General features: G+C 40.4%; 1 long non-coding RNA gene and 1 pseudogene across 1 annotated transcript in view; one reads left to right on the top strand and one right to left on the bottom strand.

The window, feature by feature from the left end:
• LOC141491340 (uncharacterized) overlaps nt 1-12,115 on the top strand; it is a 40,401-nt gene extending 28,286 nt beyond the window's left edge. The window contains exon 3 of the long non-coding RNA XR_012469568.1: nt 12,000-12,115. This is a non-coding gene — a long non-coding RNA (uncharacterized LOC141491340). The remainder of the gene's footprint in view (nt 1-11,999) is intronic.
• LOC141510584 (U6 spliceosomal RNA) lies at nt 6,208-6,280 on the bottom strand (annotated as a pseudogene).
• Nucleotides 12,116-26,226: the final 14,111 nt, after the last annotated feature.

The following is a 26,226-nucleotide window of genomic DNA, read 5'->3' as shown; positions in this document are numbered from 1 at the left end:
CCTTGGAAAGAACCATGGACTAATTTCTCCTTTGAGGCTTCCTTAATCACTCAGCTCTTTTCTAGTGCCTTCACCACCAGGAGTGGACATGCAGGGTAGAAAAGGTTCTGGCCCTGAACTTCCTGACCCATCTGTCTCAACCTCAGCGCCAGCTCTGATAGGGAAGATGGGGGATCTAGGGGGTCTGGAACAGATGGAGAAATGTCCTTACTGACCATCATGAAGGAAGCAGGAAATTGTGTAGGAGAGATGGATATTAAGAAATATGCAGCAGAATCTTGGGTTTTATTAGTTGCCATGACCAGATATGAGGAGGAGGGGGGAAAAAGAGGGGGTCCTGGGTCATCTTTTTATCCCAGGGGCAGTAACCTAATTGTATTCTCTCTCTGATGAAAGTAGAGTTGAGGAATGCCTCATTCCTGCCTTCTAGCTGGCCCACAGTCCGAAGTGTATGACTACCTTCAGTGTTCTTCCCCTAGATCTAACATATCAGGATCTCAAAGTACTACATTTCTTGCAAGGTCCCCAGCCTCCACACCACTTCTTGGCCTGTCCTATTCTCCAGTTCCACTTTTCTCAACTCCCCTTTATGAATTATCTTCCATTAGAATGTAAGCTTCTTGAGGGCAAGGATTGTTTTGCTTATATTTCTCTCCCTAGCACTTAGAATAGTACCTCAACTGTTGTTGTTTGTCCTTCAGTCTTGAGGACTATGACATCAGGGAGGTGATGCCATGACAAGCACATGAATTGAATTTGAGTGAGGAGGTGCTGTGCTAAGTCACCAGCCTCACTACAGAGCCATCTGGGTCCATTGGCCAGGTATGAATCAAAATGACTGGAGATGGCCCTGAATATGAGGCAAGGAAGTTAAGTGAATTGTCCAAGGTCAAACAGTTAGTAAGAGATAAGTATCTGAGACCAAATTTGAACTCAGGTCCTCTTGACTCCAGGGCTGATGTACTATCTACTGTATCACCTAGCTGCTTCTATCTATTTATCTGTCTGTCTTTGTCTATGTCTGGAAAATATTGAGTTTAAACAATGCTTCCTCAATTTTTCTATAAATCTATCTGTATATCTTACCTGCTTACTGTTATCTGTTTATCTATTTGTCATTTAGCTATCTGTTTTTCTATGTACCTTTCAAAAAAAAACACCCAACTTTCTCTCTCTCTTTTTTAATTTTCGAAAGGTTTGGTTTTGAGTTTTACAAATCCCCCCATCTTGCTTCCCCCCCCCACAGAAGGCAGTTTGTAAGTCTTTACATCATTCCAATGGTATGTATCAATCTAAACAGCAACAACAAACTCTCTCCTTCCTCACTCCAGGAAAGGAATCTTCTGGTATCATAATTACAGGAAGCTAGAGCTAAGAAATCTAGACTTCTCCTCTTCTGCTGCTCCCGATATTTCAAGGCTCCATACTTTCATTGCTAGTACAGAACATTTCCAACATTTTAGTAGCACAATTGTCATTTGCTATTGTGGCTGAAAAACAATTGTTATCTGGTGACCAACATCGTGCAGTCAAGCTCCTCTCCATTCATTGGGTCCTTGCACCTCACCTACACAGACCATTGCTGGATCCAAATTCTAAATTTTCCCTGATTGATAGGAGCTGCCAGAGCTTGCACTCCATAGGGACAGCCCTTGAAAAGCTAGGGTCAGCTCCATCCCATGATGAGAAAACAGAGGTACATTGAAGTAGTGTGATCATTACACAAGTTCCTCGTGGTATGGAGATATCCTCAGAGACGTAAGCACTCATAGAAGGGGGTTGCTTACGAAAGAAAATATCAGAATTTGAAGGGCTGACATGGTTCTTAAAACATACTGCATTAAGAGTTAGATGGGTCCTTAGATTATAGAATTCAGACATAAGAGGGCCTATAGAACAGAAAAGATCAGAGCTAAAAGATTTTAGGAGGGTCCTTAGAACACAGGATTCAGAGCTGAGAGAGTCCTTAGAACACAGGATGTCAGATCTCAGAGGATTATCTAGAGACTATCTAGTAGTTCCTATGAAGAGACCATCTACATCTTTCTTTACAGATTAAAAAATTGTAGCTTAGGTTATGGAAATAACTTAAGATCAGAAACTTGAATTTGCCTTTCCTCTTAAAAGGTCAAAATGTGTTCATCTGTGCTATCTCAAGGCCTTTCTTATTATTTAAATAGGGCTGTTTAATCCCCATTTTATAGATGAAGAAATTGAAGCCCAAGAAGCATAAGGCAACTATCCAGGGTCACAAATTGACTTCACATCTGAACTGAGCTTCCAACTCTCATCTCATGTCCCCCAGTCCCTATGCTCTTCTCTAGATCCTTTCTGGTTCAGTCACTGACTAAAGGGAATTCGCCTTCAGCTTTGTTACAGCCTACTTCTTTCTGCTAAACTTGTTTCTAATGTTTTTTAAGGTCTCTTCCCTCTTGCTCTCCCTGCCAGGTGCTTTGCCAGCCTTGCCTTCCCTAAAGCATCGTCTTCTTCCTCCTGCCTCTGCTTCCCCTCCAGGTCTCTCTTCATTCCTTTTTGTGGGGAGGGGGGCACAGGAGACCTCTGTGTCACCACTGAGAAGTTTCCTCAGGTTCCAGGAAGTCCCTCCTTCCAGTCCCAGGCCTGGGCCCTCTCCTAGGCAGCCCAGAGGTCTGTGACATCTAATTATCCAAACAGAATATAATGCAATTTCACCCATGGGCAGAGCTGAAAAGCCGGGCATTTCTTCTAGACCAGCGAGGTAGCAGCTGTAATGTATGGGCTGGTGCTCCTATCTGGAGCCTCCCGCCTGCTTCCTGGGCCCTGGCAAATCTCTAAAGCACCCGAGATGCTGGAACAGGGGCAGGCTCACAGCTGAGGGGTGAAGATAAACCTCGACATAGCGTCTTGTTGTTTGAGGCCCTGAGCAAACATCAGGAAATTAATGGACCTTTCTTTCCTGCTCTTTCCCCGATTCGATTTGTCTCCCCCTCTCTTGTTTCCTCCTCCCCCCCGAGTCTCCCTCCCTTCCCCCTTTCCTTCACTCTCCTCCTTTTCCTCTTTGTTTCTTGTTTCCGATAAACTTGATTCATTCCAACCCGGGCCATTCGCTTAGCCCTGAGCTGAGTTCTGCATCATTCGAATGAGTCTGGCACGATGGAGTCGATTGGAGAGAGGGAGGGAGGAAATGGGGATGTCACCAGATGGAAGGGGAGGGCCTGCCAGCCAGGGAAAGGGGAGGGGGCTCTGACAGGAGAGAAGCAGAAATGGCAGAAAGTGGGGTCAAGAAAGGGACAGCCATGGGTGGTTGAATGTTTGAGAGGCATCATAGAGTGCTGGCAAAGGCGGGCTTGGGAGAGATCAGAAAGACCTGGTTTATAAACAAGTTATTGTCCTCGCTTAGCCTCAGTTTCTTCACCTACAAAATGGGGATAACACTCTCTACCATATTACTAACAGGATTGCTGGGAAATTCAAATGAGATAGTGATAAGCTTGTTAACTTGCCAACAGTACAGTGCCACGAAAATATCTACCATTCTTCATATTAACATCAATAGAACAAATAGGTCATGTTGCAATCTGATCACAGTAGAAGACTTAGGAACTGGGGCTTGATCATTTAGCACTTGGGTGACTTTGGGTAAGTCACATTCCTGGGGACTGTTTCTTCCTCTGTCAAATAAGAGGACCTGTCCTTAGAGTCCTGATCTCATGATTCCAGTTCAGGGCTGCTTCATGGCCCTTTCAATTCAATTTAGTTCCACAACTAAGGTCTCAAAGGAGGCAGCAGTGGCTAGAGCACTGGCCTTGGGATCAGGAGGATGGGAGTTCGAAACCAGCCCCTGACATTTACTAGTTGTGTGACTTTGGGCAATTTACTGAACCCCGATTGCCCCATATCCGGGGTCATCTCCAGTCCTCCTGCTTTATATCTGTCCACTGGACTCAGATGACACTGGAGGAGAAAGTGAGGCTGGTGACTGAGCACGGCAACCCCCCCGCCCCACTCAAATCCAATTCATGTGCTTGTCATGGCATCACCTCCCTGATGTCATTTTTGAGAACGAAGGACAAACATTATTATGGCTTCAGTGTCTACTAAGTGGAAAGTTAAAGAAAGCTAGTCAGCCTCAAAGACAAGAAGACCTGGGTTCAATTAGCCATTCTAATGAAGTTTCCTATACTATTCAATCACAGATCTGAACCAAAAAAAAAAAAGAAAAAAATCCTTCAAGACTGTGTTAGAGGGAGAGAAGGACAAAAAGGAGACAGTTCCTCCCCTCAAGGAGTTTACATTCTACAAAGAATAGAATTTTGTCACTTTGTTCCTCAGTTACTCCATCTGTAAAAATGGGGAAAATATTAGGAATAAGATTTTGAAATGTACTCTAGGGAATGCTTAGTCTTTATCAAGTAACTGATCTTGTCTTTGCTAAAGCCTAAACTTTATTATCCCAAGAAAATGGATGAGGGAAGCAACACCATCTATTCCCTTAAACCTCAGTCCCTGAACAAGTAAGTGTCTGATGAAGTACTGTGCTCCCTGTGGGAGATGGCTATTTCCCATTTCTCTTTTCCTTGTGTCTGCCCCTAATTACTTAAACTTTCAAAGTTATTTTTTTTTAAAGAAAGAAGCAAAGCATAGCTAATCAGCCATTTACAATCATTGTATCACAATCTTTGAATTCTCCTTCTACCACAATCTGTTAGGCAATTATTTTGGGCAATGGGAGTAGAGCATCATGGGTAATGCTGTATGCAAATTTCTATGAGATGAAGGTAGAGAGAGAAGAATCTTGACTTTACTAGATTGCTCTTTCTGTCCACGAAATGACTCAGTCTATTGAAATCTAGGAATATAATATCATAAGTCTTTAGGGTTCTCCCCATAGAGTGCTCCAACTAGACTAGGAATGCATAATTGATGAGATGTGGCCACGTGGTCGTGAAGTGAGGGAAGATGGTCCAATGAAACATTCACAGAGTATAAGCAGAATTTAGGATAAAGGGGGAGAGTGATCCCCACCCCCCAGAAATATATGTGATATAAGATATAAAATGTTCTGTTTGACTTTTAAAACCCTTTGTAACCTGGCCCCTTCCAATCCTTCTACATCATACTCCTCTCCTCTATAATACAGTCAGAGACACTGTACTCCTTCCTGCTTCTTGAATAAGTCCATGCAACTTCTGACTCTATTCAAAACTAAAATCCCCTCATCTGTTGGGTGCCTATATCCATCCCTTCTAATGCTAAGCACCTTCCCTCTGTGATTATCTCCAGCTTATCTCATTTACTTTGTACACACAGTCTATGTTTTCATATCTTCACACACAGTAGGTACTTAATAAATAATGTTTGTTGACTTGACTTAACAAAAGATTAAGATTTTAAGCTATTACAGTTTTTTCTCTCATTTTTGCATATTTCCTTTTCCCTGTCTTCCTCTTCATCTCAATAAAAAATGAGCGAATTAATGAAATTTATTAAGCAAAGGCCTACTATTCCAGGATTCAGATCCTACTACCAAGAAAATTTTGTTTAAGCAAGAGAGACGAGTACACATTTGAGTATATACAGAATAAATACAAAATCTTTAATTAAAAGATTGTTTAGGGGGGAGGGAGGACACTAGAAATAAGAAGATTAAGAAAGACTTTAGGTAGAAAGTGGTCTTTGAAAGGCAGGGAATAATCATTTATAAATAGTGCCTACTATATTTCAGATTTTGTAATAAGTACTTTTAAAATTCTCTGGACTAGAACTGATAAATAGAAGTATTTTAAAATATGTATGTGAATATTTGTGTCTAATGGTAGCCATCTGGTGGGGGGGTAGAAAAAAGGAAAAAAGAAATTTACATGATAACTATTATATTTTTTAACATATCAAGTTGTACATAAAAGGTTTGTAGTTTCATGTGCAATCATTTTTTATTATATTTATTTTATTATATTTATCATATCATAGTATAGTATAGTATAATATAGTATAGTATATTATGGAAAAATTTATTTAATTCGATAAATAAAAAATAAAATAAGAACCCAAATATTTTCTTCAGTCCTTACAACAATCTTTCAAGGTGGTTGCTATTATCATTGTCATTTTATTGTTGAGTAAACTGAGGTAAAAAGAAGTCAAGTGACTTGCCTAGGGTTACATAACTAAGTGACTGAGACTGTTGAACTCAGTTCCTCCCGACTCCAGAGCTCTACTCACTTTCATTCCTTGTGCAGGGGCCATGCTAATCTTCTCTATGTCATTCCAATTTTAGTATATGTGTTGCTGAAATGAGCACTTTACTCACTTTCATCTAGCTCCCTTTGCAGGAAAAGAGAGATTCTCTGAGATGTCAATGAGGAAGGAGTGGATTTCAGACATGGGTGGTAGTGGCAGAGATTCTGCAGAGACAGAGTTGGGTGGTGCTTAATAGAGTCAGTGTGGCCGTTTTGTAAAATGCATGAAAGGAATGTAATGTCCAATAAGACTGGCCAAATGGCTTGGGATCAGTTTGTGGAGGACTTTAAAAACTAAACAAAGGAGTCACTGGAGCTGTTTGAGTGAGGGAACAACAGAAGAATAGGGAGATGGACTGAAGTTGGGAGAGACTTGAGGCTGAGACTAGATAAGAATTCCTTACAATATAGGTCAGAAAGGATAATAAGGGCCTGAACTGAGCTAGTAGCTTTGTGAATAGACAGACAGGATCAGCTTTGAGACATGTTGTAAAGGTAGAAACGGTGAGATATGGCAGCTGATGAGATGTGTAGGGTAAGGCATCAAGGAGAATGTCAAAGTTAAGAACCCAGAAGAATGGTGGTATCTTTGATAGAAGCAAGAAGATAGAGAAGGTTTGGGGGGAAGCTAGTCAGTTCAATTCTAGCGATATTGGGTTTAGGGTTGAGATGTCTCCATCCAATTTGAAATTTCCAGTAGGCAATTGGTGGTGCAGGATAGAAGCTCCAGAGACAGACTAAGATAGACTATATAGATGTAGAAGTCATCAGCATAGATATGATAATTAAACTTATGGGAGTTGATGAAGTGAAAAGAGAAGAAATACAAATAAGGAAGAATAAAGGACCCAGGACCTTGGGGAACACTCAGTTAGGGGGCTCACATGCCTGTGGATGATGAGCCAACAAAGGAGTCTGAGAAGTGGTCAATAGGTAGGAAGAGAATGTAGAGAGATTAGTATCAAGAAAACCAAGAGAGAAGGGTATATTAAGGTGTAATGGGTGATCAATGGTGTGGAATGCCATAGTGACAGCTTAAGTGGGATGAGGATTGAAACCATTGGATTTGGAAGTGGAAAGATAACTGATAACTCTGGGGAGAGGCATTTCAATTGAGTGATGAGCTTCAAAACTAGGCTGTGATGAGCTGAAAAGTGAATGAAAAGAAGGAAATTTATAGTAGGAAGAACAGTTGGTTCAATTGTTAAAAGGAGGATAATATTTTGAAGGGATAGTAGGGGCTAGTTAAAGTTTTTAAGGACTTGGGGAGGGAGAATAGACAGGGAGAGGTTGAATATTAGTTGCTATTGTTTAGTTATCAGTGGACCTGATTTGTGATTTTCTTGGCAAAGATACTGGAGTGGTTTACCTTTTCATTTTCCAACTCATTTTTTATAGATGAGGAACCTGAGGCAAATAGGGTGAAGCGACTTGTTCTGGATCACACAGCTGGTAAGCGTCTGAGGCCAGATTTGAACTCATGAAATGAGTCTTCCTCATTCTAAGTCAAGTGCTCTATGCTCTATGATACCTCCTCACCACCCCCAAATAACATTATCCTCCTATATCTGTGACTTCTGTAATTCAGAACACACTCAGACCAGTGAGAAAATGCTTAGAGAGGTCTATAATTACTATTAGGTTTGACTGGTTCAATCCTGGGTACTCTTCTCCCAAAACAAAGCTGTTCACCTGGGGAGGTGGGGAGACAGGTAATCAGCAACGTTAGAGCTAAAATTCTCATTTTACAAAGGAGGAAACTGAGGTCCAGAGCAGGAAAGACTTAACCAAGATTCCATGGCTAGTAGGTAGCATAGGATTTGAATCTAGACCTTCTCTTTTCTGTTCTTTCCAGTATGCCATATTTTCTTTGTCCAATTATTACCTCTGAAACACACAGAGGATTGGAGTTCTGTAAAGTCTCCATTGCAAGAGTACTGATTTTTCCTAACAGCTGGTCCAATAAGCAAATGATATAATAGGTCCTTTGGATTCAGAAGACCTAGGTTCAAATCCTGTATCAGATATGAAATAATTTGTGCCACTTTCATCATTAATAATTAAAATAACTTTCAGTCCTTCAAGGCCTATGACTGGCAAAATACTTCTGCTAGGTAGGTATTATGACTATCCCCACTTTACAGGTGAGAAAACTAAAGCTTAGAGAGGTTGTGAATTGTTCAGGGAGAACTGCTAATAAATGTTCAAGGCAGAATTTAAACTCATGTCTTCCTGACTGCAGGTCTAACACTCTATCCGCTATGACTCTGGGTTGGCCTAGCTCATCTTTGAGGACCCTTCCAACTCTTTCTTTAAGACCCCATAAATCCTTCATCAGCTAATGCAAACAATTAAAAAGAACAAACCAGAAAACTGAGCAAAAGGATGGAAGAGGGGAAGCCTATTAGGGGTAGGGTAACAAGTTCATTTTGGCTGTAACAAAGGCTTCCTGCAGGGGAGTCATGGAAGATGGGACTAGAAAGGAAGGGGAGGGTCAGATTATGAAGGACCTTAAATGCTGGGACCAAGGAGTTGGGGTTTTATCCTATAGCCACTGGGGAGCCATTGAATATAATTGAGCAAAGAAAGGTTATTATAGAAATAATAATCATAGCTCAGGGATGGTACATTGAAAAGAGTGTCAGGTATGGAATCAGAGAACCTATATTCAAATTATTCCCTCCTCCTCCTGCTCCTCCCTTACTATTTGTAGGACCATGAGTGTGCCACAACCTCAGTTTCCTTATATATATAAAGTGAAAAGATTCTGTCTAACCCCAAAATTGATGATCCTGCATCATTTGCAATTCTAGGTAGTACAACATATAGAGCAATGTACTTGAATCAGGAAGACTCATTTTCATGAGTTCAAATCTGGCCTCAGATACATACTAGCTGTGTGACTCTGGGCAAGTCACTTCACTCTGATTCTGTTTCCTCATTTGTAAAATGACTTGGAGAAGGAAAGGGCAAACCACTGTAGTTTCTCTTCCAAGAAACCATAGAAGGAGTCACAAAGAGTCAGGAATTTTACAGAAATTACAGAAGAGAAATTTAGAGAAACAGGTTCAGAGCAAGGGAAATGACTTTCTCAGGTTCACACAACTAGGAAATGATAGAGCAAGGAGGCCTTGAATCAAGTCTTTAAAAAAATACAATTTTATATTATTTCTAGTTCAAAATTTTTCTACCCCGTTGAGAAGGTGAGAAAAATAAGACCCATTAAAAATATATAGTCATGCAAAACAAATGTCCACATTAGCCATGTTTAAAAAAATACCCAAGAATGCAAGAGAGAAAAAAATTCTTCAATCTGCACTCTGAGTCACGATGGGAGGCATATGTTATGAATTCTTTGGAACTGAGGTTGAACAAGGCCTTCTTTTCCCTCTATACAAGAAAAGTAAGTGATTGTTCCCATTTTATAGATGGAAAGCTAGAGACTTGGAATGTTACAGTGTTTTTCATAGTAAACCAACAGTGCAATCTGGATTAGAAACCAGTTCTAACTCCAGTCTACCTCCTGTGGCAGTTTTCCCTAGTGAAAGAAAGATAAACCCTTCTCCAAAGAGTCAGTGATCAGTCCAATCAGGAGGTGGTGATTTCTGTGCTGAGAGACAAGGATAGGAGTGAGGGCTGGAGAAGAAAGAGACCGGGAGGGAGATGTCACCCTGATTCTTTTAGAAAGTGGTTTGCATGAGCCTGGTCCTATCCATTAACACTTTGTTAAGTTGCTTAACGAGGCTGTGATGGAGAGAAAACATTCTCTCAGGCTGGCCCACTTGCCTGAAATAGTCTCCAGAAGGTATCATATAATGAAAAATATGGGGGAGGTAGAGCCTTCTAGAGTGTCCCTGGTCATTGGATTAGTGCGAATCAGTCCCCACTGGGATTCAGTGAAATGTGCCTGAAGACCATCCACTCTCCCACCTTCTCCTGTTTCCCTTGATGATTACAGAATAATGCAATGTCAGCCATAAGGAAACTTAGAATATAAAATGTCAGGCAAGGAAAGGATGCCTCCCGGGCTCAGTTTCCCCATCCATAAAATGAAGAGGTTGGACTAGAAAATCTCTAAAGGCTCCTTCCTGTGAGAAATTCTATGTCCGTGTAGAGGCTTAGAATTAAAGATTAGAGCAGGGGAAAAACCTTAAAACAGAATGTCAAAGCTGGAGGGTCCTTAGAGTAGGGAGGGCCCTTAGAACACAGAAACTGGGAGGGTCCTTGGAATATAGAGTGTCAGAACTGGGAGGCTCTTAGAACACAGAACAAGAGAGGTAATTACGTATAATTTGGAAGGTGCTTCTAAGGCCCTTTTAATCCAAGCTTCCTCATTTTCCAGTTGAGGAATTTGAAGTCCAGAGAAATGAAATAAGCAAAGATTTGAACCAGGTCTTCCTTCTCCAATCCATCACATTTTCCTCTGTACCATGGAGCAACAGGTTTTAATTGTCAGTTCCTAGAGGGTAAGGACTGAGTCTGTAAGGCCTCAAATGGTGCAAGAGACTTGTTTGTTGTCATCTTGTGCGCTCAAAGAGGACCAGTGACATCAGGGATGTAATTTTTTGACTTGCAAGTGAATTGGTTTTAAATGAGGCAGAGCTATGCAAAGTCACCAGCCCCATTCTCCCCTCTAGAGTCACTAGAGTCCAATGGCAAGACATAGGTCAGGACAAATGGCAATGGCCCAGCAAGCAACTAACAAGCATCTAACAAAAGATAATGATGCTCTCAGAACTGGCTGTGTCCTTCCTTATATTCATCCAATGACTGCCTTCCTCTTTAGAAAGAAAGGGGGAAACTAAACCTTCCCTGCGAGACTGGGGAAGAACACCTTTGGGGGTGTATAAAGAGTTTAGAAATATGAAGTAGATACAGATGAGGCAATGACAAAGATGAGGAACTGGACTGATTTGTAATCTACAGTTAAGTTGCCTCACCCCTTTGGGTAGCAGTTTCTGTCACATGAAAGTTGGACTAGCCTATCTCAGTACTACTTAACCCTGAGACACTCTCATCTCTGACATCCTATGTTCTACCGTCCCTCCCAGCTTGGACATTCTGTGTTCTAAGATTCCTCCCAGCTCTGACATTCTGTGTTCTAAGGCCCTTCCAAGATCTTTTATTCTCTGTTCTAAGACCCTACCTACTCTCTGCTCCAAGGTCCTTCTTAGCTCTGATGTTTCTATATTCTAAGTTTTAATGTTCCATAGACCCTTCCAAAGCTCACAGTTTGTAGCATTAATATATAAGTTGACTACAAAGATGGTGCCTATACCAGCAGGAGTGGGGGTGGAGGTTAGCACCCACCATCCGTTACTCCTCTTAATTTGGAGTCAGCAGATTTGCCCTTGTCTCCTTCTGACAGAGCAGGTACTTCTATCAGTCAGCCGTCCCAGGCCTCAGGGCCCTCCAAAGTCATATTGAAGGGTGGGCAGATGGTGTAGGAAGGCCCAAGCCAGAGGGGGTGGCTGTCTGGGCAAAGGCTTGCTAGGGAGGGAAGCTTTTGACCTTGGGTAGTAATAGGCTGATCAGGAAAATAGAGAACACTGGGATCTATTTGCCAGCTGGGTAATGGCTTAGTTTTAAATGGGATGAGAGTGGGAAGAAGGTAGAGTACATAGACTACAAAGTGATTTGTTCTTCTGCCTCCCCTTTCCTGGATCAGAGCCCAAGTTCCTCAGCCCACTTCAGGACCTGGGACAGGGAAGAGAAGAGTCATCCACGCACCCCCTGCCCCATCTGGCAGCAGCCCTGAGTCACCCTGTCTATTTTTCACAGGCCTGGGACTTCTGGGGATTCTTCTAGCTTCTCAACACCCATGAAGATGTTAATTGTTCAAGATCCTGGAGAAGCCACATCCAGGCAGGGTTTGTTTCTTTTTTTCTGTGATGAAAATTTTAGATACATTCAGCAATTCTGTGTGAAAAGGTGAGTTTCTCACCCATCAGAAAAGATGGAATTATGAGCTCATCAGCAAGAGGGTGGGAAGGATCAGGCAGAGCTCAGGGAGCAGAGTTACCCACTCTCCAACACCAGCTCTTTTGTACCTCTCTGAAGGTTAGGAAATGGTCAGGGATCCAAGAAAAGCCTCTGAACATAGAAGTGTAGCCTTAAGGAGCCCTCCCTGGAGAGGGGGGCAAAGCTATAAATTCTACCCACTGCCCAGGCAGAAAAACCAAGAGGGAACTGTGCCATTCAGAATAAGAAAATCAAATGGCTTTCCTTCTTCAGCTAGTCAGATGACTTTTATACCTCTGAACAGAATGATCCTGGGATCTCAGGCTATAAAGAATTAGAGGTCAAAGGAGAGGAAAATTGAAAAGGGACTTTTCCATTTATAATGTGAGATCTAGGAGGGACTTTGGAACACAGAGAATGTCACAGTTGAAAGGGTCCTTAGAACACAGAACACCAGAGCTGGGAGGACCCTTAGATAACCCAGAATGTCAGAGCTAGGAGGGGTACTTAGAACATAGAATATCAGAGCTGGGAGGACCTTTAGAACACAGAATATCAAAGTTGGGAGGGGTCTTAGAACACAGAATGTCAGAGCTGGAAATAAGCTTATAAATCACTTCATTCAATCTCCTCATTTTCTTGGGGAGGAAACTGGTCCAGAGATGAGAAATGACTTGTCCACAGGCAGTAAGTAGAAATGTTTTCAAATGGAGTTCTTCTGGCATCTAGTCCAGTGTTCTCTCCACATTAAAACACTCAATTTCTGCCTCAGCTCCATGTATTGCTGCCATACTTAAGTGATCACAACATTCCAGTTTATGGCGCTGCCATTACTATCAGGAGAAAGAGAGAGATGGATTTAGAAAGAAATGAAAACCAAGTGAGTTTTTGAAGTTACAAAACAATTTTAATTACGTGAAATAAAGGGACAATTTCAATCACTTGAAATTTTAAAGTTTTATGTATGCATGAACAAAATCTCTAAAGCTACAAGTGGAAGAAAAACTATCAGTTGGAAAAATAATTCCACCAAGTATCTCTGATGAAGGTCTTATATCCAGGCTATATAGGGAATTTACCCAAACATACAAAACCAAGACTTATTTCCAAAAGAATATGTATACACATTTCTGAAGTTCTGAAAAAGAATTACATACCATTAACAATCATTAGAAAGATTGTTCTGAATCACTAACAATAACAGAAATGTTATTAGGGGAAAGGACCCCAGCACTTTTCATCTCATTTGAAATACATTTATATCCCTGGTTTGAAAAAAGAGACTAGAATAAGGTGGGGGGATAGTGAGGAGATACACTGAGAGAGACAAAGACAGAGAGGACAGAGATAAAGAGAGAAACAGAGGAGAAAAGAGAAGAGGAGAGGAGAGAGAAAGGGAGGGGAGAGGAAGGGAGGGGAGGGGAGAGGAGAGGGGAGAAGAGGGGAGGGGAGTGAGGAGAAAGGAAAGGAGGGGAGGGGAGGAGAGGTGGAGAGGGGAGAGGAGAGAGGAGATAGATAATATCTCTCTCTGTCTCTGTCTCAAACAGGTAAATCTGAAATGGAAGAGATAAAAACAAAGAAGAAAGGAGGAGGAGGGCAAGAACAATTGCAGCAGGGGGGAGGGTCAGCTTGGATTGGTTTCCTGTAGGCAGCAGCTGGCAGCTCAGGGCTCCATTCCAGCCTCTGATTGAGCAGGCCCTGGGGCCCCTGGGGCCTACTTTCTCCAAGAGTTCTCATTAAGCCTCCTTGTGTATTCTTGCTGCATCCAGCTGCCACATCTGCCAGATGTAGCCCTGGACAGAGGAGAACAGCAGATCCACTGGCCTGTCCGATGTGCATGGGCTGGAGGAAGGGGACTGGGTAGAGGTGATGCTGAACCAAGGGGCACAAGATAACTCCCATTCAATCAGTTTCAGAAATTCCTAGGGATGATCACTGCCCTGCCAGACCTATCCTCTTTCACTTTCAGACCCCCATCCCCTCTCCACCTCTGACCCACAGACACAGATATATACACAGTTCCACCCCTGCCTGCTGGCTTCCAACTGTTAGTCTTGGGTATATTGGTTTTATGTGGGACTTCCCATCTGGCTCCCAATAATAGGGAGAAAGCCTCTGGCTGCTCTGGCCTTACATTAGGAGTATCCTTACTATTTCTCTTTCTGGAGACCAGGGAATTATCATTCAGAAAAGATGAAGAACAAGGGAGTAATTTGATCTCCCTTTCTCTAAGGACTTTGGATCTTGAATGAGAGGTGAGCAGATGACTTGGAAATTCACTGTGAGTCTGCAGGAGAGCTGAGGGTTCCCCTTTCCCATGAACCAAAGGGCTCATGGTGTTTAGTGCTGAAAATATTCTTCATGAACCTCTGGAATAGCCACTTTATTTTACAGGTGAGGAGCCCAGAGTACTGGGTTGATGTACTCAACTTCATTCAGGATAGTCAGTAGACAGGCTAGATTTCACCAAGGTTGCCTGGATCCAAACAAGTCTAGTCTTCTACCCCCACTACACCCACCATCCTGTTTGTTCAAAGTATGACTGTGGGCAGCTAGGTGGCACAGTGGATAGAGCACCGGCCCTTGGAGTCAGGAGTATCTAAGTTCAAATCCGGCTTCAGACACTTAATACCTAGCTGTGTGGCCTTGGGCAAGCCACTTAACCCCATTTGCGAAAAAACAAAAACAAAACAAAACTGGAAAGTATGACTGGTAGGGCCAAAGAGCTCACCTTCCCCCAGGTCAACCTGGCACCCTGACTGTTTAGGAAAGTAGCTCTGTGTTCCTCCAAAAGCAGCGAACCCTAGTGCCAGTGCTTGGGCTGAGGCATCCTTCTTGGAACATAATTGGTTCCTCATCAAGAAATTGCAAGGTTAGGACTTTTCTGCCAGCATCACAGACACCCTGGCTAGACCTGGCACTGGGTAGACTTGGGGTAAAAACTAGGTCTGGCTTCCTGGCGCCAGTTGGGTCAGGCAAGCCCAATAGGGCCATGGAGCCATGCCAGGAAGCTGAGGCTAGTTGGATAATTGGTGGCAGGGGGTAGAGACAAGCAGAAGGGTAAGACTTCAGTGCTGAGTCAGAGTGTTGAGTCAGGAGAAAGAAATATACTCCTGCCCCCCCCCATATTCTCTTTTGCATCATCTGAAAGTTACTGAAGGGGTTAGGGCAATGATGAGCTGATAACTGTTTTATATTTGGCTCTTGGAGAATACTGTCCTCCCAATCAACTTGGAAGTTTCACTTGGATTGTTGACATTTATTTTTGCATTCTAAAGTCTAGACAATCAAGAAAACAACAGATCAAGCCTGAATTTGAAATTGTTTTCCAAGGTGTAAATGCTCATATAAAACATTTAACAACCAGTTCTCAAGAATCCATTTGAACTAGCTCCAGGACACCCCTACTGAGGGAAAGGGGAATCCAAGGCAAGTACTGGGCCTGTGAACTCCTTCTGAATTATAAGGAGAACAGTCCATACTTTAATAATGTCCCCCAGGAACAACCTCCCCCCCCCCAAATGTCTAAGTCTCATCATTCTTGAGCTTGCAACAAAACTGGATCCCTTAAGCTGAGATGTTACTAAACACCCCTCACACCACGCTGTACAGAATCCCTACAAGATCTAACATGTCTTCAAGTCTGGACTTGTCTTACTCATAGAGTTTTTAAAAATTAATTTTACTGCTTTTTTGTTTTCATATCACCTATATTCCCAATGGATCTCTTTCCCTTCTTCTTGGAGAATTATCTCTTAGATAGTTAAAGATTGGACCTGTGATTTCACTAATATAGAGAACTCCCCAATGAGCTTGTTTCCTCTATCAATATAGACTAACACCTTCCCTGCAACTTATACTTACTTTTAGAGTAATCTAGAACTTTAGAATTACCCAGAACATTGAGGTTAAATGACATGTTCACATAATCATTATGTGTCAGAAGCTAGACTTGAACCTAGGTCTTCTTGACTCTCTATGCATTATAACATGCTGCTTTTTATACCTTATTACAAAAAAACAAAACAAAACAAAAAAAACAAGAACAGTTTGGCACTGAAAACAAATCTTATATGTAGCATTTTTCATGGTCGCTTCCCCAAGTTCATGGAATTTTATAAGTGATCATAGTTCATAGATCATAGTTCTAGAGTTGAAAGGGGTCATCTAGGCCCACATATTCATCTTCATTTCACAATTTGGGAAACTTTGGCCCAGAGAAGTGAAGTGATTTGTCTAAGTTCACAAAGGTAAAAAATGGTTTATGGGGATTTGACTTTGGATTTGGTAGTCTTCTCACTATTTGACCATAGTCTATAAAAACTGGAAGGGACCTTTATCCAAACTCATTTTTTTATAAGGAAACTGAGACATAGAGACCTACTTACTACAGTGGCAGATTCAGGACTACAACTTGGGTTTTTCATTCCCTGATAGATTATGACCCTTACCAGAGAAAAGAACCAAGAGAAAGACCTATTTCTTATTTCTCTATGTTTTCCTGTAGTGGAGGATCATCTCCTCTATTTCCAATGCCTTTGCCTTGGGACTTTTGAATTTCCAACTTCCACCTATTTTATATAGGACTTTAGTGAGTATAAAGTGTTTTATAAACATCAACTCATTAAATCCTTCCAGTGGTCCTTTGAGGTAGGTATTTCCAGTTTTATTACACCCATTTTTACATAAAAAACCCACTCTGGGGCCACTTCCCCAACTTAAACTATATCTTAAATTTTGTGGTTCCCAGAGGATTAGTTGACTGCTACTCTGAGGATTCTAGGGTTAGTCTTGAGCTTTATTTCTGATGCTATATAACTCTTGAGCCCACTTGAGTGTGCTATCCATTAGCAATCAGCCAATAGCCTCAATTATATTTTATCAAAGGCATTTACTAAGGCAATAGTTTGCATAAAACATCTCCATTCCTATCCAGACAAGCTTGGCACATGCTTTCCCGTAAATATACATAAGTCCATGAGAAGAGTGGATTCAAACTTAGAGTATAATGCTTATGTAGCACAAGAATTAGGATATCCATGTGACAGAAGGAATACAACCCCTGGTAGTGTATTGACTGGAAGTCCTTTCTTCAATCCATGGTTGACTTTTTTCTCTGGTGCAAAGGGTCATGCTCCTTGAATCTGTCTTCCTTTTGAAGTGGCCGTCTTTCCTTGTCTTTTTGTCTTTGGTGTTTCAGTCTGAATGTATTGGCCCAATCTCTTTGGTCCCAGATAGATGCATTGTGTGTTGCTGATCCAATCTTTCCAAAGACTCTCAAGCACCTCTTAGGGCTTGGGTCCTTAGAAACTCAGCTCCTTAAGCATGAAGTTTTGGAGTCCTCTACTAAGAGGTTGGGTTATTGCTTAACTGGATTCACTACTGAATTTCCTCCAGCTACTTAAAGCCCTCAGAGACATGGTTGAATTTTTGGTTAGTTTATCGGTTGCTCCCTTTTTGTCATAATTAAAATCATACTTCATAAAGAGATCACAGGGTAGAGATCATATTGATCATTCCTTTACACTAATTACATTATGTAAGGTGTATTTGGGGGGAGAAGTTGGAAACTTCTCTTATATCAAGATAAGAAAACTGAAGCAAATTTACTAGCTATATGACAGAGATTAGATTCAAACCCATGTATCTGCTGACACCAGCTATAAAATCTCTCTACACTCAAAACATCCTATCTAAATCTAGGAGTTCACTGGAAACCTTTAACAACTCAGGAGAGCCAAATGTTAATTTTTCAGTTTGAATGTTTGTTTTGGAAACAGCAAATGCTACAAATCAAGACTTGATTTATTGTTTTTTTGTTTGCCTAGGATGTAAAAAGAGATACAGACAATATTAATAATGCATATTAGACTTAAAAGTGTGTCATGCCTGCCTTTTCCCCATAGAAAGCTGCTTGTTAAACATTTACCAGCATACTTCTGACTAGACCCTACTTTGCCCTCAAGCTACCATCCAATTTCTCTTCTCTCTTTCTCTGTCAAACTGCTTTTTTAAAAAGAGATGTCTATATTAGGTGTCTCTGCCTTTTTTTCTTCAACCAAAACAGCTTTCTTTAGGATTACCAATGATCGCTTAATTACCAAAGTTGATGTTCTTTTCTCACTTCTCAAACTTCGCAGCCCTATTTGACACCATTGACCACAGATGCTTCCTGGATGCTTTCTTGTCTCTGGATTTTTTTGACACTGCTCTTTTCTAGTTCTCTTTATATTTCTTTGATGATTCCTCACTCTTTTTTGTTAAATCATCACTCATATCATGCTCTCCAAATGTATGTTCCCAAAGTTTCTGTCCTATGCCACATTCCACTCTCTCGTTCTCCCTGTTGGGTGTATGGGATATTCAGGAGAACCAGCAACATCCACAGTGTGAAGATTTGCCAACTCCTTTTTGGGGTGGCTTATTTACCTTTGGTGACAACATATCATCCAACTCTCACCTGTAGCTCCAAGAAGTTGTAGCAGGTACACCATCTCAACAGATGGGTTAAACCAAACTGAAAGTAAATCCATAGGTGGGTTAGGGGGATTCCTACCCCAAGTAAATGGAGACTTCTCCCCAGTAAAATGGGCAGATAAGAATAATTTATTCCAATAGTCATGAAGGGAGCTGAAGCAGTTGCTGTTGAGGGTTTAAAGCTTGGTCAGAAACACCATGAACTACATCCTAGGCCACTGCCAGTCATCTTGACTTTTGTCTTGCCATTTGACTTTGCTGACACAGAAAGAGAAGCTGATGACTTTGTGCAGAACTCTGCCTCAGTTGAATCCAGTTCACCTCTAAGTCAAGACATCACCCACGTTATCATTGGTCCTCTTTAAAAGCAAAGGGTGAACAACTTGTTCCTGCTCTTTACTTCCCTTTCTTCTCTCTTAGTAACTTTATTAACTTTCATGGGTTCAATGATTATCTCTAAGCAAACAATTCATATATCTATATGCCTAATCCTAGTTTCTCCCCTGAACTCTAGTCCTCTATCAACACTTGCCCATTGGATATTTCATTCAGAATATCCTGGAGACATGGAAATAAACATGACCAAAAATTAACTCATCTTTTGCACTAAAAACATCCCATCTTCCCATTGTCTACATTTCTCTAGCTAGGTGGTGCAATGGTTAGAGCACTGACCTTGGAATCAGGAGGACAGGGATTTGAATCCAGTTTCAGACTCTTACTATCTGTGTGACCTTGAGCAATCCACTTAACCCTGATTGCCTCCTATCCAGGGTCATTTCCAGTCTTTCTGATTCATATCTGGTCAAGGACCCAGAAAAGAAAGTGAGGCTAGTGACTTAACCCAGCACACCTCACTTAAATCCACTACATTTGCTTGTCATGGTACCACCTCCCTGATGTCATAGTCTTCAAAAATGAAGGACAAACATTATTTCTATTGAAGGCATCACCACCCTTCCAGTCTCCTAGGTCATGACCTCAGCATTATCAACCTCTTACTCTTCCTAATACTATGTTTCTAGATAATTACCAGATCATGCTTTTTCTTCTTCCACATCTCTATTCACATATCTACTACCTGAGCTCAGAGCATATCTCCTCTAAATTATTGCAATAGTCTCCTAAATGTTCCCCCAACCTCATCTTTCCTCATTGTATTCCTTTCACCATACTTTTTTGCTATTCCCCCCCCCTAATTTTCCAAATTTTTTTGTTTACCATATATCTCACCATGTCTCTCCTTACTTAATAAACCAGTGTTGCCTCTAGGCTAAGCTATAAAACAAACAAACAAAAAAACCTCCTCATGTTTTTAAAGTCTTATACAGAAAGACCCCAATCTAATTTTCATTCTCATTTTTTTGGTAAGGCAATGGGGTAAAGTGACTTGCCCAAAGTCACAGAGCTAGGTAATAATTAAGTGTCTGAGGCTGGATTTGAACTCCAAGTCCTCCTGACTTGACTCCAGGGCCAATGTTCTATCCACTGGCCACCTAGCTGCCCCCTTTTCATTCTCATTGAACATTACTTCCCATCCCACACTGAAATCCATCCAAATTGGTTTTCTTTTTTTCTCTACAAGACACCCTATCTTCTAACTCCATGCATTTGAACTGACCATTCTTTAGGCCTGAATGCCTTCCCTCTTCATCTCTGTTTCAAAGAATTCTCCTTTTCCTTTAAACTGAATCCAAGTGCCATCTACATGAGTACATGAGTGAGTGACATATTTAAAATTCCCTGAGTCTCTGGAAGGGAGAACATTTTTACTCAGGTCAGCAGGAGGTTCACCTCACCTTTGGTCTGACCTTCCCTGCTGTGGTCAAGAACTTTCTATCTCCATGCCCCCAGGGTTCTTCCCCCACATTAGCCTTCAGACTTTTCACTTCCAGACTCCTCAAATATTTGATCTTTATGGAATGCAGAGGAGAACTACAAAATCCCCAGCAAGCTCCTAAAAGGAGAGGTAGGGCCAAGAGAAGAGATCCTTTACAGTGGGGAAAGGGACTATCAGAGAATGGAGCTTATGTGAGATGAATATTGATGAGGCTGTAATTGGTGTTCATATGAAGCCAAGGTGCTCAGGTGGCCCAGAATTGTTGTAGGCAATTAATAATTCGGATTCTATTAATTCTGGCTCAAGTAACTGGCTTCATTAGAAGAGTCTGTGGGGAAGGATGCTGAGCTATCTAGCTCTGTGGGCTTGGAAAGAAAGGTTATGGCAAACCTGGTTTGCAGAGCCTTTGGGGAGAGCAAGATGGGAGTGTATTTCTTGGCTTTCACTAGAACCTCTGTTCAAGGTAAATCTTACTGGGTCACTTTCTTGTCTAACTGGTTTCCATGGCCTTACTTCATGTCCTTTGCTCTTTCATTGATGAGAAATGGTAATTTAATCAACAGGTTCAAGGGCCCTTTTTACTTCCTGAGTCCTGGGTGTATGCTTTTTCTTTCACTTTAAGGTTCAAGTTTTAATGAAATCTAGGTTTAAGTTGATCTTTTAGTCTTGAACCTAATTTTTAAAATTAGTTTTGTTTGAAATTTTAGAAGGTTAATTTTTTAACTTAGGAAGTATTGTTTGTTCACAGTTTTACCTTCCTGTACCCAAAAGTATAAATAGTAAGTATAATAGAAAACTTTCCCTCTAGCTCTTCTTGCTTCTCACTCCAAAGGCAGTGATCTGAGGATCTATTAGGTTTTTTAGTTTACAGGACAATAAGATATGAAGCTAAAGGGATTTTAGAGTTTGTCTAGGCCAATGTCATAGATTTGTTTTACACAGGAGTAAACTGAGGCCCAAAAAGAAGTAACACTCTTAAGTCCACACAATTAGTAGGTAGGGAAAAGTGAGATTCAAGTCCATATTTTAATAATTATGTAATTTATACAAGGTATCCCATCAATATTAGTGCAATTTTCAGCTAGTAAAAATTTAAACTGCACTAAGATTTTTGGGACACCCTTTTTATCTGGCATATAATTAATAGATGATAATGATGATGCCAGCAATGCCACTACCCTTCAGATAGAGAAGATTCTTATTTAGATATAGTTTGACCTAAACAGCCTCTTGGGTCTCTTCTAAACTTCTATGATTTTCTGACTGTTTTCTATGTTTGGTCCTAGAAAAAAATGAACTGGGAGTAATGTGTGGAAGCTAAGGGAGACATTTCAACACACTGTAAGGAAACCTTCATCAATAAGCTTCCTAACATTCAAGGATGCTTTGGTGTGTTTCCTGTCCCTGGCAGTGTTTAATATGGATGATAACCTCTTGTTTGGGGATATTGTAAAAGAGATTTCTTTCTTCTCTTTAGGTAGAACTTGGATGAAGGTCCTCTGAAGTCTCTTCCACTCAGAGATCAATTAATTTTATGGTCTGAGCACACATTTATTTAAGACTTTATTTTTTCTCATAATGAACCAGTAAGTTAGTTGATATAAGCATTGTTCCCTCCATCTTATAGGTGAGGAAACTGAGGCTCAAGGATGTGAATTGACTTGTCTGTGGTTACATGAATAAGTGTAAGAGATTTTCAAAACTCCTACCTCATTCTATGGCCTCCTAATTGACTTAGAGGAAGAGCAATATTTACTCCCCACTCTCTCCTATAAAATGAAACAGCTGAGCTGACATTTAATTATTACCTTGAGGTTTACAAAGCATTTTATATGCATTATCTAATTTGAGCCTCAGAACAAATTCTTTGGTGTGTCCTTTCCAACATTATTAGAACTATTTTATAGATAAAGAAACTGAGACTCAGAAGTTGAATCAATTTGCTCATGCCACCCAGTAAGTTTTGATGAGATTCATATTTCTCTCTATATAAGATAAGATGCACCTTAATTTGGGGGCCTGAAATATGAAAAATATATATTACATAAAGTGATTGAACTCAAGTTTTATTCATCATGAAATTCAAAGACCTTTTGCTCAGAGCTTTCAGGCATCTTTTGAACAAGTCTGGTGCATGGACACATGCTTAATCCATTCCATTTCATGAACTCGAAGTACCAATTGTGTCTTTTGAAATCAGTAGCTTCTTTTTCATCAACAATTCTTTTTGCCTCATGCTGAACCATCTTTGTGGACACAGGAATTCCAATTTCCCTTTGCTCTTCAATCCAGATCTTCAATTCCCTCTCTAAATCAGGCCATTTTGCCTCTCATGGCCTTCTTCAGTAGGGTTTCTTCTTCCCATAGCTAGTCTTGGATTGCTTTCTCAGTTGGAGGAAGACCAAACTTACATTCAGCAGCATGATTTCCATTCATTTTTGCAAACTGGATCACTTTTAACTTGGATTTAAGCACCACATGAAAATCTTTTCTGAGCTATTTCTGGGCAGAACGTGGCAAACTATAGCCTAATAACAAATGTGAAACAATGAGCACAAAGACAAAAAAAGCGGGAAATGCAAGTATAAAAATCTACAACCACTGTATAATACACTCCCAGTTTTTAGATCCCAAATTTTCCAACAAAGGGTGCATCTTATATACAGAGAAATATGGTAACAACAAAAGAGAGAACTGGGCAAAAATAGTACAAGATATTTGAGATGAAATCTTCCTGTTAGCTTACAAATCCTCAATTCACAGAATCCCAGAGTTTGAAGGGACTTGATTTTATTCTGTTCCTTCATCTTCTTCCTTCTTTTTCCTCATCAGGCCTATAATCCTTGACTCACATAATCTCAGAGTTTGAAGGGACTGAATTTATCCTGTTCCTTCACCTTCTTTATTCTTTTTCTTCATCATCCTCTTCTCTCCTTTCAGTCTTTCACCTTCTTCCTCCTCCTTTATGTTCTCCTCTTTCTCCTCTTTGTTCACTCTGCCCAATATATCATCTATTTCAAGTCCCCTTACCTTTAGCTTTTCCTATACTCCCTCCACTCTTCTAACCAACAATAGTTGGGGAAAGAAAGTCAAAGTTAGTCCTACCCACATCATTGGATTGTTGAGGTGCTGATCAACAGCCCCTGCCAGGAAAATTCCTTCTTGCCTTTTTTTTTTTAGGTTTTTGCAAGGCAACGGGGTTAAGTGGCTTGCCCAAGGCCACACAGCTAGGTAATTATTAAGTGTCTGAGACCAGATTTGAACCCAGGTCATCCTGACTCCAGGGCCAGTGCTCTATCCACTACACCACCTAGCCGCCTCTCTTCTTGCCTTTCTTCAAGGAATCAATAAGCAGACTGGAACGATGCAAAGAATGTGGCTGCCAAGCCAGGTTTAAACCTGGCTAGCTCTTTCTACTCACTATCTGTGAGACCTTGGGAATTTTGCCCACCTTTCAGGGCTTCGGTGTCTACCTGTGAAAAAGAAGAGATTGAACTAGGCGAGCTCAAAGATCCCCTTTATGCCTATACACCAAACAGCCTGATAAGTCTCTAGGTCACTGCTTTTGGGGTGTGATGCAAAAAGAAGTAGAGAGAAGGAGGAAAAGACTGGAGAAAAAAAATTATCCATTTACTGAACCCTCCTTAAGTTAGTTTAAATCAATAGAAAAGCATTCATTCATTAAGTGCCTATGATATCCTGGTTACTATACTAAACTATGGGCTACAAAGAAAAAGCAAAATGATTCCCAGCCCTTAAAGCAGTTCATATTCCACTAAGCAGGAGCAATAAAATTTTGATATCAAAAATTTATATTCTAAAATTTTAAATTAAAAAATTAAAAATTTTTATAACTATCTTAATATGATGCAGTCTCTTTATACTCCTATTGTCTTTTTTTTAAAAGTTTTTAGGTTTTTTGCAAGGCAATGGGGTTAAGTGACTTGTCCAAGGCCACACAGCTAGGTAATTATTAAGTGTCTGAGAATGGTACTCAGGTATTCCTGACTCCAAGGCCAGTGCTCTATCCATTGTGCTACCTAGCCACCCCACTGCTATTGTCTTATTGCATGTTTTCAAAAATATCCTGAGAAGAAATCCATAAGTTTCACCAAACTGTCAAAGAGGCTTAGGACACAAAAAAGACTGAGAATTTTTGTACTATTTCAACATGTAACTTAAAAATAAATACAAAGTACTATGGGGAAGCAGTAATAACTGATGAGATCAAGATATGGTACTTGGGCCTCAGTTTTTTCATCTGTAAAATGAGGGATGATCTCTAAGGTCCTTAGAGGTGCTATAAAGTAATCTGTTGATGTCCTTTTGAACTCTGGAGTTGTGTGAAGACCTAGCTATGTCCCAGAACTGAAGCTAAAGATTCTGTGGTGTAACATAGCAAGCTCTAGATATGATAATAAGACACCTGGTTTCAAATCTTGTTACTGTCACATACTATTTTTGTGACCTGTGCTTAATCATTTAACCTCTGTGGAGCTCAATCTGCTCCTCTGTTAAATGAGTAGGTGGGACTTGATGGTCTCTAAATCCTTTCTGGCTCTAAATTTTATGATAGTAGGACAACCTTTAAGACTTTCTGATTCCCTACTCACTCTGCATTTTCCCTTTACAACCAGCTTATTTTAAAACCTGATATTCATTTGCATTTTTAAAACCTTGGTTATGGCTTGGGGAGATAAGATTCTCCTCTTCCAGGATATATTTACCTACATTCTCCTCTTTTCCTCTTGTCATAGTTTGGACAGAGACCTTGGGAAGATTTTGAAATCATAGAATCTCAGATTTGGAAGGGACCTCATAATCTATGCCTGCACAACCTCAGAAATTCACAATATCCAAAGATGGTCTATTCTTATGAAGTCACAGGCAGAAAAGTCAACTATGTGATCCTGGGCAAGTCATTTAATCTATCATTCTCTTTTTTTCTCATCTATAAAATGGGGATAACAATGTCACCCATCTTTCAAAATTGTGAGGATTAAATGAGATAATATTTGTAAAATGCTTTGCTGAATTTTTTTGATACATATATAGATACATGTATGTGTAGAGAAGGTAAAAATCATTTACATAGCACTTACTACATGCTAAACACTGTGCTAAACACTTAAAAAATACAACTATTACCTCATTTGATCTTCACCATAATCCTATGAGGTAGGTTGCATTGTTTTTCCCATTTTACACATGAGGAAACTAAGACAGCCATAGCCGTTAAGTGATTTGCCTAGGGTCACAATGCTAGTAGATAGCCCAGGATCAAGGCCAGAATGACTTTGACACAATCATCAACAGGAGCAAGAGGAAAAGAATCATAAATAAGGAAAGGAAGAATAGGTAAAGAATAAGGAGAAAGATAGGGTGAATGAATAAATTAATGAGAAAGGAGGAAGAAGAGGAGAAGGTGAAAGAACCTAAAAGGGGAAGGGAAAGTAATAGAAGAAAGAACACTGACTGGAGGAAATGAGAAACATAAGCAATACTATTAATAAATGTTGTTTATGGATTTAAGATTCTACAGCAATCCTATGAGTTAGGGGCTAATAGGGATACCTCAGAGATATTTTGGGTTCAGTTCTATATTACCAAAATAAAGGGAACATTGCAATAAAGTGAGTCATATGAATTTTTGTTTCCTAGTACATAATGAAAGTTATATTTACACTATATTGCAGTCTATTAAGTGTGCAATAATATTACATCTAAAAT

The sequence above is a fragment of the Macrotis lagotis genome, chromosome 1 (assembly GCF_037893015.1).
Source record: "Macrotis lagotis isolate mMagLag1 chromosome 1, bilby.v1.9.chrom.fasta, whole genome shotgun sequence".
NCBI lineage: Eukaryota > Metazoa > Chordata > Mammalia > Peramelemorphia > Peramelidae > Macrotis > Macrotis lagotis.
Note: the sequence above shows the minus strand (reverse complement) of the source record. Positions and strands in the feature narration are given on the sequence as shown.